Here is a 15,236-nt window from a genome sequence, read left to right on the forward strand (position 1 = left end):
AGTTTTGAAGATATAATACATTTACATCTTCTTAGCTATAACAAACATTTTCCTTCTCCAGGTAACATATTCAGACACAGATTGCATTTTAATACCAGGTAAATGTGTTTTTGTCAGCAACCACAGTGACAAAACAAAGCAGTGTTAAAACATACATCCCAAATGCTTTCCCTGGCCTCAGATCACTGTGGAAACCCAACACAGCCTGTTTAATGTCAGTTAAGATAGGAGAGAACAACGTGAAATAAATAAGAGTATTTAATTGGACTACACACAGTTAGGGTGGGTTTACACCAGCTTTGTTTAGTCCAGTTGAACTGAACCCTGGAGCGTTTACCGTCTTGGTGTGGATCTCAGCAGACTCATTGTGAACTCAAACTCTGGTGCAGCCCAAACAGCTGCTCTCTGGTCCACCTCGAGGATGGTCGTGGACAGCTGTCAAGTGAGCTCTGGAGCAGTTCATTTTTGGTGTGATCACTATTTGCACCAATCACAAAGGTGTATGATTGTAGTAGCATGTTTTCTATCAAAACGTGCACTGAACTTGTGCGTAGAGCAGGGTCCTGCCTGATGTCTAGAGTAGACAGTGGATGGCTGGACCTCGGTTAAATTTTCAGGATAATGTGAAAATCACAATGGAGATGGGAAAGGTGCCGTGCAGCACATTACTCAGTCTGAAAGAGAATTAAATGTTAATTATATTTTAAGATATGGAGTCACCTACCTTTTGGTTCACAGAACAGAACGTGGACAAAAAATGTATTAGTTGATATGATAACAAAGGAGATTTGTGAATGAGAGGAGAAGAGTGACGGGGACACATTTATGAATGAAGACTGACAGCAGGTAGATACTCAGTAGTAGAAGAACAAAAGGGCAAATGCGAAAGAAAAAAAATCCTCCAAAAGCTTCATTAAAAGAATATTTCCTGACTGATTTAAGTGCACAGTGGCAGTTCATTATAACATGGATTTCAGCTGTATTTAAAGAAACCTGCTGTTATGCCCTATAGTGAGGATATCATTGGACAGCAGGATGTTGAAGACTACTGTACTATAGAGCTCTTCTAGGCAAGAGGAAAGCTTCAACCATAGACAGACTTGACTGTCATCAAAAGGTCACAAATGAAAGATTGGACCCACGTGTCAAAGTGGCCTTTAACACGCCATTAACCCTTCACCTGCTCACTTTTATACGTCATTCTTGGAAGCAGTTACTGTGTTTTATATAGTACTTAACTGGTGACTGTCATCATCTACAGTAGCAACTAGATTACTGTTTTTTGGTGATATCTTGAAGACTTCTGGATGGATTTTGGTGAAACGGTGTGTTTCCCACAGGATGACTTGCATGACTTTGGTGATCCCCTGACTTTTCATGTAGGCTATTGCTATCAGTTTGTCCAGTACTTTGGTTTACAAATACCTGCAGACCTATGATATTCCCATCATCTCCAGCTGTACTTTGTTTTAATTGAATAGAATTGATCAGAACATTGCTCACATTCCTTAAACATACTCTTTTGGTTAGGAAAGTTCCCTACATGACTTTAGGAGTGTGTTAAACTCAAATTATGACATAACAACATTACAAACAGAACATTCTCATATGCTCCCCTCTTGGTCATATAATAAGTTTCCCTACATGACTTTAGGATGCTCCATTTTGGTCATTTTATGGTCACATTATAAAGAGGACATTTGGGGACATTAAGAGAACATTCCCACATGGTTTCCTGTTCATCACATTACAACATTCTCTTAAAATATAGAACATGTTTGTAAGTGTTGTCAAATAAATTGTGTCCACGATACACTAATAAATAATTGAAGGTCAGGAATTTTTATACAGTAAATAAGTTAATAAATAAATAAATAATTTGCATTAAGGTTAAAATTTATGTATTGAAATCTGTTGTGTAAAAAATAAATATAAAAAAATAATATTATAAATAATATAATTTACTAAAATGTTGCAAGCACGTATGCTCTAGTTCATTGTTTAAATTGTACATTTATTGCCCGGAACCAATGTTTTCTTTTGTGGCACACCTACGGTTGAGTTTTTTGTGGGACTATATACAGCGCAAGGCGAACGCCTCACGAGGCCTTATCTGTTTCTTGTTCGATTCATGTTAATGTCTGAAGCTTAAGCAGACGATGAAGAGACTTTAAGGAACTTAAAGAAACTTGAAAGGATTTTCATGGACCAAACCTCTCTCAACAACAAGCGGCCAACGAGGTACTTATTAAAACTGTAAATGTTCTTCAATGGTTCTGCAGATATTATGGTTCCCTAATTGTCCCCAGAATCCTCCACATCCTGAATGTTCCCTGAAAGTCACTCAAATAACGTCACCCTACCTTACCCTTTAAAGAAATCCACATTGTGGCGGTCCAGAAATGTTTTGGGGATGTTACAGCGTGACCTCCTTTACGCCAACTGAGATGTTCGAACATGCATTTTCCATCTGGGTCATACCCACTTAACACGAACACGATAGCATTGTCATTTGGAGCATGTTAGGTTATAGCTTTGCAGATGTGATGGCAGAGTTTTAGGTTTTAGTCTGTTAATTCATCAATGAAGCATTAAACTATGAACATAATGGCAAATTCCCACCACAATTATGAAAGATAAATGAAGTGTTAATGTTTTTCTTTTTTGCTTCCACAGTCAAAAACACCCTCAAAGGAAAAGAATGTGTTATGAAATAAAGGAAAGCAAGGTCATCCTCACAATTGAGAAAGTTTAAGCAGATGTTTAGACTTTCTTAAACAATAGATGGATTAAAGAATCAATCAAATATAAAAAATGAATTCTGTTGATGGATTACTGTACTAATTTCCTAATCATCACATTCATAAATCCCATCCCATCCCAATTCCAGACAGCATCTTTCATCATGTTACCAGTTCCTCCTTAGCTAATTACTCCTACAGTGACACATGTTTAGAGGAGTCTATACATCTCTGTATATACGTGTGTGTATATGTGGATCAGTGTGTGTGTGCATACATGTGTCTGTGTAGGAACACATGTGTTTGTATGATGAAAACTGCACACTCAGGAAAAGCCATTATGTTTACTAATGGTAAAATGATGTCAGAGAGGCTTTTTGAGCCACTTAGCTCTGCATCCAGATCAATAGTGCAGCTTTGGGATTATTTACACTGTCCACATCTCAATTTAGGGCTGCGTCTTCTTCATCAGTCACAGATAAATGTATGTTTCTGTAGCAGGCAGCTGAATAGAGCAGTTGTTTGGGTCAAACAGCCATTTGGATGGACCTGATTAGGTATAGTGGGTGTCTATTAGAGTATTGATTTTTCAGTCATTCTGGTTGAGATCATCAGCTAAGTGGGGTGACACATAGAACTGGACCTAGGCCTGAATCTGTGGGGAATTTATTGACCACGGAAGAGAATGAGAAGTGCGTGCTCACATTTAGAGCACCGTTTTGTTAGATCTCGCTGAGGTCAATGTGGATTATTTACACTGATCATATTTCCTTGAAAGAATCCAAAGGAAACAACAAACACACACACGCACACACACTGTTAAAGACACCAGAATTTAACTGAGAGGAAATTTGGAAAATTATTATCTGATATAGATGAATGCAGGTCACATGAGTGCATGATGGTGAAGTAATGTGCTACTTTGTTGTGAGTTATTGATTCTTTATAATGTTACAGCTTCAACAGACAGAATTACAAATAAGACAGCAGAAAGACATGATTCCCATTTTTTTATTTGCACCCAGCTGAGAATAGGCAGGTGGCAACTATTCTGCTATTCACACCTGACTCTCTTTGTCTCGGTAAAAATAGTGAGAAATTTGCTGGATACAGTGGCTGCAGTGAATAAATGGGTTAAACACAGGAAAGCGGGGTTCGAGTCTTGTCCTAGAAGAATTAGATTTTAGTCTAGTGTGAAATTTGATTGGGTTTAGGCAGCACAATTACTTGGTTAGGTTTAGGCAGCAAAACTGCATTGTTAGTTTACGCAAAAAACTCCTTGTTTAAGTTTCAGCAGCATAACTTGGTTATAATAGGGACAAGTGCATGTTGTATATAGTTAGACCCCGGGTGCAAATCACATTGATGGCTATGGACACCTGAGTGCTTGTCTCTGCTTGGCTAGGCTGTATATACCTGGGTGTAAATAGCCACATTTGCCATTCCACCCTGGGTTTCGCCAAACTAGCAGATAGGCTGTATAAAAATCCAATGTTTGGTAGATGTTTTTTTCAGAGGCCTGCTAAAAATATCTGTGCTGCAAAGCAATCTGAGAGGGATCAAGCTCTCCAGTGTGTGTTTACTGCTCCTTCCTTTTCAATAGTACTTCTCTTTGAATCTGACACATCCCATTGTTTATTTCAGTATTGCTATGCCTGCCCACAGAGGCCAAGCAGGGAGGAGTGATGGTAAGATCTTGTAACATTGCATCTTTGATTCCTGAACCTCTGCCACAGTCCTGCCAAAGCCCCCGCTGTGCTTTGCTCCCGTGTCTCCCCACCTTTTCCCACCCCGTCACAGATGAGAGAGGAATACAAATGCCTGCGGTCCCCGAGGCCCAGCCCAGTCCCCCCCCCATCCTCCTCCTCCCCCTCCTTCCACTGCCGTATCCCTTCTCCCGCATCTACACCACCCTCTGCCTGCCTCCCTCCATCCCTGACTGCGCTCCTCCAAGGACAGCCAAAGACATTCTCCTGAGTGAGATAAGAGTGATTTCAGCCGACACAACATGGCAGCGCTTGCGCGGCCGCCCTGCGGGTGTTACTGGTGGAGCCACACATAGATTGAGGCTTTGAATGCATATGTTTGACTTGCTGTCACAGCACCAGTGACGTGTCGCGCTGGAAAACCCATCCATATTTGTCTTTCTTCAACAGTGACAGGCAGCGGCAGCAACATGTGAGGAGCACAGAGTTTCAAAGCGTGAGGCGCTTGTCATGTTACAGATACATACAGTATTACATGTGACCTAGGTTAAAAAGCCAAGGGAATGAATGGGACCTATTCTCAATTGTCTGCAAAGATACAGTGTGATGCATGTTGAGAGTGAGAGTCTTCTCTTTTTTGCCTTTTACCCTATGTTCAGTCATTCACATGATTAATCACTTGATGCTTGTGCACAGAAGTTCTCTATACTTTGTTTTCATTTGAAACATTGAAAATCAATAAATTGACCTTTCCTAAGTCTCAGCCTTTTTTTCCCCTCTGTGCTCCAATAACAGTTGAGAGAGCTTGGCTCCCTGGTCAACTTTCTCCTTTTCTGTTTCATGTGCTATTCTATGTGCTAGGCTTGGATATATATATATATATATATATAACTACCTAGCTAACGCTTGATGTAGATTAGCTTGCTAGTTAGCCAGTGATTTGCTGACATTAGCATCCCATGTGACTAGCTAACTAAGGATTGATTAGCTAGCTAGTTACCTAACATTTTGCTCAAATTACCTAACTTAAATGCACAATTTGTAAATTCTGCTACTAGGGGTCTCTCTCACATTAAAACAATAACAAAAGACATAGTTTGATGATGTTACTGTAACATTATCCCCTTTTCCAATAACAACTAGTGTAAGGGATTACAATTTCCAAAACAGTAATTATATTTAGGTACTATTTCAAATAATTCTGAGTTAGTGAGTTACTTTTGACTTAGGAAAGCTATCTTTTGATGACATGTACATGCGGCAGGTTAGGGAAGGCCTCATCAGCTGCCTGTCAAAGCTAAATGAAGAATGGAAGATGAGAGACTCTGACATATATGATGTATCCTGTATTTTCCCGGAGGTTATAGCAACTAGTAACTAGCTTGCAATGGCTAGCAGGAAACACAGCGTTACTTTGAAGAAATTACAATTTCTCTGCATTCAAATATTGTAAAAAACATTTCAGAAAATGTAAGTATACAATGCAACTAAATATATAGCATATGTCTCGCATTTTGAGATGCTGAAATGTTACATATTATACCTTCAAGATGTGGCTATATGTCGACTTTACAGGGTCCTCAGCAGCACCTTTAAACCATCTTCAAAATTTTGTTTTCTTTTCAACAAAGCCTATAATAGCATAGTACAGGAAACAGCAAAGGAGAAAGCTGATTGAGGTTCCATCGGGTACCAAGCTTGCTCAACTATAATTGGAGTACAGAGAGAAAAGGGGGAACTTAGGACGGGTCGATTACGTTTTTGATGCTCATGCTGTTAAGGGTATTGGTAAATATTTCATTTCTGTCTCTCAAAACAATTGAAAGATACAACAGTAGAAATAAATCAGAGCCTCTTGCCATTTATCTTGCAGAATGAATCAATCATGTAATGATTTCTTCATACGAATCAATTAATCAGAATTTTGCTCTTAAAACCTGCAGCTCTGAAAAGTAGAAACATGGTTAAAGATGCAGCAGGTGACACATGAACTCCAAGACCATGAATTTGTATTTGTGCTGGCATGCAGTTCTTGACAGGGAATGTGTGAGCTTTATGACCATCATCTATGAAGTTATTTGGCTCCAGAAGGACAAAGCAGAGAGAGGTGATTAAAAAGCAGAATGGAATGTCACACCTAATAGATATAGAGCTGGGCAGAGGAAATAGGAAAGGAGAGCAGGAGGAGGAGGGAGCGGGAGACAAAATGTAAAGAAAAAAGGTCCATTTAGTTTATGTTGGTGTGTGTTTGTGTGTGCACATGACAGAGTGTATCAGTGTGTGTGCATGTGTATACTGTGTGTGTGTATCCACACGAAGGGCCTGTAGAGAAATTGGAGAGTGTGTGACGGGAGGTGATCTTGGCTCCCCCAATTTCAGGTGTAATTACCCAGACAGAAAATGAGAGGTAAGTGGACTAGACAGAACCTCCCTGAGTCCTCTATTCTTAGATGCAGCCTCCTCCCTCCTCCTCTAACCAACACCAGGAGGACCACATTTATAGCCAGGTACAGGTAAAGTATATACCACCTTCTCAGATTCATTAAGATTGAATGACAAGTAGCCCTTTGAAAAAAATACCAATTTGACTGTTATTGTTTAAAATTGTCAATTTCGGACAAATTAATGACATTTTGGCAAATCCATGACGGTCTATTTAATTATAAAATGCTCTCACTAAAGAGCGATGGATCAAATCTGTAATTCCAGAAACATAATTGCAGAGTGCAGTCCTGGTTAGCAGGAAATCTTGATCAGCTTTAACTGGTTGTAGTTAGTGGTAGTAACTGCAAATTAAGTCTAATACTACATGTCACAGAATTATGGTGGCAGCAAAACAAACTGTTGTCATTTTAATAAAGAAGTCAGGTGAATAATGGGTCGTTTTCCATCCTTCTTTGAGCAACTGTGATCTAATTTTATGCCGTACATGGCTTGAGTCTGCAAACACTGAAAATGAATGGAATTGGTTGCTTTGCTAAGAAGCTGGAGGTGTGCAGCCTGCCGCCTGCAGCTCTTCATATAACATCTCACCGTGCTTAGTTCACTGACAAATATTTTGTATTCCCTATGACTACAGTACTTCAAAATAAAAGTCAACTTGTGTTTCACAAGTTAAATACTTTTAATGTGAAGCTGCAGCAGTAGGAAATGTTTGCTTTGCTTTGGCAGAAACTCAATAAAGCATTTTTTCATTTTTTTTAGCTGAACGGCATTTTTTTGTTGTTCAGTTCATAGTACTGCAAGTATTTAAATATTGAAGTACTTATCAGTGCCCATTCAGCAGGCCAGATGGGAAGCTTTGGCAGGCTGGATGCACAATTGTGCAATAAATTTGAAAGTTACTTTTACTTTAAGATTTATTTTAAATGTGCAGTTATATTGATTTGCTTTTGCTTTGACCAAAGTGGTCTGCATTCATATGACCAACAATCAGCCTGCTTTCCGACCTAGTAAAGACTCTTTTTACCCCACCTGTTCTCCCTCCTACTGAGTGTGCTTTCGGGCACTAGATCTGTGATTTAATGTTACAAATATTGTCTGGGTGACAAGCTGCCAACAGAACACAGCAACTGGAAGCTGCCCAGTCCTCCCACTCTTTCCCACATTTGGCTGCTGAGCGCATCACTGAAGCAGTTCCAGGTTAAAAGATGCACCTGGATCTCAATCAACCCTGATCGACAGTGTGTACCCTTCACATTTTTTATAGGGTACATATTTTGGCAGTTTTTTGGTTGTACATGTTGATGCCATGGGAGGTCCAGTGATAGTGGAAAACTTGCCAACTTCCTATTCCCTGCATCAAACCTCCAAAGGTACAGGATCTACAACCATCATTTGTCCTGGACAAGAAAAGAAAGCACAATTGGCATTTGTCTGTTCAGTGGCAAATATACAGGCACTGACACCATCTGTGATATTGTTGAAGTATGAGTTAAAGCGACATCCATGGTACACTGTTTCATCAAGAAAACTGCCAGACAGCAGTTGGAAAGGCAGAAGTACAGCTCTTTCAAAAGCCTCCACTCCAAAAGATTGTTTGTCTCTGTATTGTAGAAGTTGTTGCAGGGTGTAGAACTCATCTTCTACGTGTCAAGCCAGGGGCAAAACTGGCTGCTCTGTGGAGTGATCTGTTGTTTATTAAGGCCCTTTCTGTGCACTGTTGTTGACAGTGTAATACCCTCTGGCCAAATATATATATATCTGTATGTCAGTATACACCTACTGCACTGTTTTCAGTCCTCTCCCATAGTATCTCATATAGGGCTACAGTATCTCAGGATCACACAATTATTACAGTAATAAAAAGTTACACATTTGCTATTGTTATAAAACACATACATGCTGAATATGTTTACTGTTTAAAAGAAAAAAGTGAGAGTTGACATACCTTGAAAGGCGTAATACCTTACTTACTTGCTTTCTCCTGAACTACACTTGCAAACAATATCATAATAGACTGTGCATCTATTCATGGACAGGAGGCTCAGGCAGGTGACAGTGTAGTATGTAAGCATTAATGGTGTCCTGCTCGACTGAGCTGTAGCTAGCTAGCTGAGCTAGCACAATTAATTCAAATGCAATATCTCCAAAACTCGGCAACTCTACAAAACTACAACTTCTCTACAAAACAGTCTAGATGGATAAACAGCACTACAGGTAGGAAGAAAGAAATGATACTTTTGTACATGTTGCTGCTAATTGCTGGTCTGGTTCCACACCTCTGACTCACAGACCCTTGACTTGGCTTGCCAGCTCCACTGGTTGGAGAAACAGCTGACCAATCAGAGTTTTGTAGGTGGAATTAAAAATGTCAACATCATCTTGCTTAGACACCCTGCTTCATCTGTCAAAATCACACAAAAAATGTGTGATGCTGAACTCCACTCTAAAATGTATTTGATCATTCTGAAAAACATTCAGAGGAAAACTACGTGCTCCTTCTCACTGTTACCGAAGCTTTTGTTTTGACTGGGTGAGGTGGAAGCTCACCCAAGGCTGTGTGATCGGGTGGCTCCCTGTCAAATAGTTAAATTGTTAAGCCTATAGCATTCAGGTCTGTGGCATTTGTGTGGAACGAGGTCTAAATGCAAGGAGACATCTTTTATAGCGTGACCTTCTCAGCAGACACCCCTCCTCTCTCCTCCTCTCATCTCGCTCCCTCTTTCTGCATTCTCACTGTGTCATTGTTTGTAACATTTCCCCAGCTGGCTCAATGGGTGGTTTTGTTTATATAAGACTTATTTGTACGCTCCTGCTTCCACCAACTAAAGAAAAGTGTCCGTTGAGCAATAAAAAAAAAAAAAAAAAAAAAACAGACAAGAAAAACACATAATGGATCTCATTTATGAAAAGCCACGGTTTTAGCGGGGGAAAAAACAATTTAAAGTTTGGGGAAAGAAAATAACAAATAGAGATTTTCTTTCATCATCTGTAATAATCTTTGCTTTTTGTGACTATAACCACAAGATGCAAGTTGTGAATATAATTGTCTATCTTTCTTGCCATTTGAAAAATAGAATTATGGAGCAGTGGAAGCTACAAAAAAGTCAAACAAAATTACTATCAGAGTCACAGACCAGGATTCACCCTTGGGCAAGGTGATGAAACTGGCAGGTGGTGGACACAGGGAAGGCTGGTAAAGTAGGAAACAGAATGTGTACTGAGGAAAGAGCTACTGACCTGCTTTACAGGGACAATACTCACTAGTTCACTCAGTGGGTGTAAAGATTACAAATATCCAGTTTGTACTTACCTGCATGTGTATCTGATATTTTGTCTCCTTATGGCAGTTATTCTGGTCTTTTGTTGACTGTGTACAGGAGGTATTTCATTTTTGTGCAGGAGTAAGTCCTTTGCATGTGTGCAAACTTGCAGCCGTTTTCACCCTTCCTTCCTTTCCTTATTTCCTCTGCTTTGCATTTAAACACAAGCAATATAACTAAATTCAGACAGATTCTTCAGATATAGACAGCATGCACTCTGAACTGGTATGACAGTCTGTCTAAATGGAGCAGTAATGTTCTATTTGCTGTTACAGTGTTTCCACACGCTTGATAACTGCGAGCAGAAAACCCACATATTGAAGTTGCAATAAAGCCCTTTTATCAAATAAGCTCCTCACAGTGCCTCTAGTCTGAAAACAGTGAGTAGACTGTAGTCAGACCTGCTGACAAGGGCACCACACACCCACACAGACTCACGCAGACAAAAGCAGCTCGCCTCAACTTCAGCCAGTCCTCACTGTAATTCAGCTCTTCAAACACCAAACGCTATCTGCTCACTTTTTTTGTCAATATAGCTGAAACTGCTCACTTAGAGGAAACTATTGCTGTGACCAGTAGTCCAATTGTTTGCTGCTTCCATCTGAATACGAAAAACTTCTTTCTAACTTTCATTTAGACCCCTATAATATTCACCTGAACTATGCTGCCCCACAAAGCCCAACTGCAATAACTATGCACAGTTTGTGTGTGTGTTTAAAGGATTGGTAGACCCATAGAAGAAAATTTGGGAATGGTTGCCCATGAACAAAGCCAAATTGAACTCTAAAACTTTGTCACAAGATAAAACAGATATCAAAAAGTTCAGTAAGGGAATTGATAAAGAATCAGACTGATATGCAGAATTGATAATGGCACTGCTATCAATAAAATATTATCTGTTCCCACCATTAAGTATCAATAAAAGACATGTTTTCCACTTGTGGTGCTATACTTACATGTGGCTTACAATGGCTGGAAAACTTGCCCTCCTGCAGAGAGTGACAGCTGGATTAGCTGAACCTCAAACTCAAACTGAGGGAAGCATCAGTGGTGCATGTTAGTCTTGTTGCTGTCATTGCAATAGTTTTACTGGTGCATGTTAACAAGGAACTTCTCCCCGAGCTTTGAGCTGATGTAATTTTTTGCAAAGGTCACACCAACCATGTACATGTTTAGAAAAAAAAGTGTGATATTCATGACTTCACAAAAAAGGGCACTGTGTTTTTGCTTCAGGCACTTATTGTGTGTGTTTTTTTTTTTTGTTTTTTTTTTTCTCAACAGTATATGTTTCGGACTGTCGGACTTGTCCTTGAATTTTAATTATGTATTACTATCAGTTTCTTTTATAAATGATTCACTGATGATTCATTGACGATCACAACCTAACTCTGCTGTCAATCACTTGGTTTAGGTGAAGGTCCTCTTCTGTGAGGTTCTCACTGTTTCCCTGCTTTCCCTTTCTGATGTGGATAAGATATATGATTTAATTTTCTTGGTAACACCCTCCATTGACCATCTGATTATTGGCAATGGGAGGTCGATGATATACAGTAAGTCCAGACTTACTCAGCCACAGTAGTCACATGGTAAGGGGTGGTTGTAGTTCAGCTCGGCTAGAAGCAGATGCTTGCCTGACAGTGACCAGTGGCCATTAGTTACTTATCCATATTTAAAGTATATACATATTTACATAATACATATTTGAATTTATTGGCTTTCTCATTATGACAATCCATCAGAAAACAAAGATATATCTTCACTCTAGGAGACATAAGCAGAAAAAGCTGTTTGTCACTATATTAGGGAGACAAACAAAGCTATAGATACAAATTTAAGTAATGTAACAAATAATATATATATATATATATATACAAGCATATTAAGCAACATAACCAACTGTGGCAAGGCAGTTAAATCACTCAAAAAATTATCTTCCTCCTTTAAATTTTGTGAGATTTTCATTAAGCACAGTTTTTTTTATTTTATTTATGTTTGATGTTCTTTCAGCAATACCCACACAGTGTATTTCCAGTTTTTAATTTCTTCTCTATATTGTAGCTTTCTTTGTCAGTAGTGGAGTCTGCCTCTCCTATGCAGGATCAGATCCAAACAACTCCAGATCAACCTGGACTGAAATCTTATATTACTTGTGATAACTATACAGAATTTGTGGAAGTGATAAGGTAGGAAATTATGCTGAAATCATAATGCAGGATGATGTATTATTAAACAGTACTTTCCACAATATTCCTGCACACATAATTGCATTAACATAAAGAAAATAAAACTGGATGCCAGTGAGGAATGGCTTGATGTTGGTCCAGTGTTAAAGCAATTTCAGTTAAAGCTTCCAGCAGCTTCCAACTCGCTCTCAAACACACACACACACACACACACACACACACACACACACACACACACACACACACACACACACACACACACACATATTCAAACTCATAGATGTGTCAGTGTCAGCAGAATGCAGTTTTATAATCAATTTGGACTCGGGGGTGGAGTGGGCTGATGTTCCTTACTGCAAAGTAAATCCCAAAGTGACTGTTGCTCAAATAGTGCAAGCAGGGCAATCAATTTCACCAGTCCGACCACTGGAGAGCTGGCTGTTGTGAAAAATATGAGTTCAGGCAGAGAGCGACAGTTTCCTTGTGTTCCCATAGAGTGGGCTGCACTTTTTTTGCCTGTCCTCATGCAGATCTCCATTTTGGCCTCACACCATTGTTCTGCCTCAGTGAGGACACATTGTTGAGGTAGCTATAAAATCATAAGATGATCCATTTACTCCATTTATTCCAAAGCCTCTCCTGTAGAGAAAATTAATATTCATTGGTGGTACAAAATATGAGTTCCTTAACACTAAATATTTGAACACCAGCACAGAAGCCAAGTAATGTATTGCTGTGGACATGGTCAGGAACAAAAGGCCCACATAAAAATATCTGTCAGTTTAAGTGAATGCTCTATTGAGAATATTTTCCATAATTTTGCTAGAAAGCCTTTTCTGAAAGGAAGGAAACCAACATCATACAAACCAAATATCACCCTCACCAAACCAACCAAATTCCATAGGCGAAATCAGTAATTTTACCTCGCAGAGCACGAGAGTTGCTCGACTACCACTGCCTTGACCTGTTCCTTTGTTGTGCATTTTCCTGTCAAAAAAAGGCTATCTGACAGCAAGGTAAAGCACTGAACATACTCTAAATATAACAATGCCTTAAAGTGATATCAAAATTTTTATGTGGGCCTTATTTAGGGTGGCTAAAATACATTTTGTTGCTGACCATGTCCACAGCTGTCCACTGCTTAGAATCAGGTCTAGTGCCCCTCTCTGCTTCTCTGACTGGCATTTACTGTAGCTAACACACTGCCTATCAATAAGTACCTTATAGAACCATGCCTCAAATAATCTGAACTATCCCTTTAAGATATCTTCTAAAACTATGTCACAGTTGTCTAAAGAACCCCTTTCGATGTGTTCTCTTGTATTAAGTTGGATTTGACAGTGAAATAAATGAGGAATCAAAGCTTTTACAACTTACCAGGGAATTAAATCGTATAAGGTACAAGCAATTATTCATGTTATTTCAGAGACGATGTTGGTAGGTAAACTCAAAGGACCATGTTTGGAAATTACAAATGCACTCAGGAGACAAGAAAAGATCATTTATCCTCCATGCAGTGATGCATTTCCGAGCAACATGCACCCTTTCCAATAAAGTTCTGTGCTTTAATAGGATGTGCCAATTTGATGTAGATTCATCAAAGTCATTTGTATTCCTTTCAGGTCCTCCTCTGGTTTTATTGGCAATCTCATAAATGTGATTTTCTGAAATTGTAGGCTGCTTTAACAGTGCGGGCATCAGGTTTTTAATCTGGCTTAAAAGCCCATTAAAATCCATGAATCAGTTGGCACGATAAGGAACTGCAGAGGACATTGTCGCCTTTCCCCCTTTAAGAACTGTGTAATTACTTCTCTCATGTTTTATATAGATTAATGAGGACACAATTTTCTGGGAATCATTGCTGAGCTATATCTCATCCATAGAGATGAGGACAAATATCACCTTTGTTGGGTAAAATCTTTCTTTCTTTAAGAGCTTGTGACTTTAGGAAGTTATTTTTAGACTGTCCACCATGAATTTGGTAACTTATTGCAGTAGAGGTTTTACAGGTTTCAAGGACCTCACAAAGCTGGCTGTGGGTCCCACAAGGACTACAAGTTGAGTCCTAACTAGGAAGCCAAATGGGGTCCATGAATCTGTCTATCAGGCCATCATGGCTCCATGTCTGTTTGCCCAGGTTGATCACTAAAGGGACCAAGGTGGATTCAAGCATGGACTCAAGAAGGACAAAAACATACCTATTTGGGGCCTGAAGGTTATTCCTTATGGGTTATGTGAACATGTAGTCGTTCTTACTTATTTTCACAGTAAGAAGCCCATCTGGGGCCTGAAGATGACTCCTCATGGAGGCCTCTACAGTTGCCCACCTCTGTGATCCACATGGTTAGACACACATGAGGGCTATGTGGAGTTTTTTGGTTGCCTAAATTGGCCCCAAACCACTGACCTTTGGATACACATGTGCTGATCAATATATGACTGTGCAGCAGGCTTCTTCCCTGACTTACATTGAGTGTTAAATCAAACTGAAAGGTTCCCTATATTCAGTGTTTCTAACAATATGCACAAATGTGTGTATCCTCGAGGTGTGTAGCTGTGGTCCTCTGCACACCTGTCTACAATCAGCTCATCATCACTCCCAGTCTGCTCACCTGCCACTCATCAGCTCGTTATCTTGCAGTATTTCCACCCCGACACTGCAAACATCTTGTGCCAGATTGAAGATTACGTAACCAGTGTTTTTTTTAACCAGTGTTGCTTCTTTAAGTTTTGGTTTTTCATGACCAGCTAAGCTCTCAGTGCTTCATCCACCTCATTTGGTCAAGTTTGCTGTTGTGCTTCCACCCTGCTGCTCTGCATCCTAGTTCACTCAGATGCTCA

Source organism: Lutjanus erythropterus, chromosome 1, assembly GCF_056507025.1.
Source record: "Lutjanus erythropterus isolate fLutEry1 chromosome 1, fLutEry1.hap2, whole genome shotgun sequence".
Lineage (NCBI taxonomy): Eukaryota > Metazoa > Chordata > Actinopteri > Lutjaniformes > Lutjanidae > Lutjanus > Lutjanus erythropterus.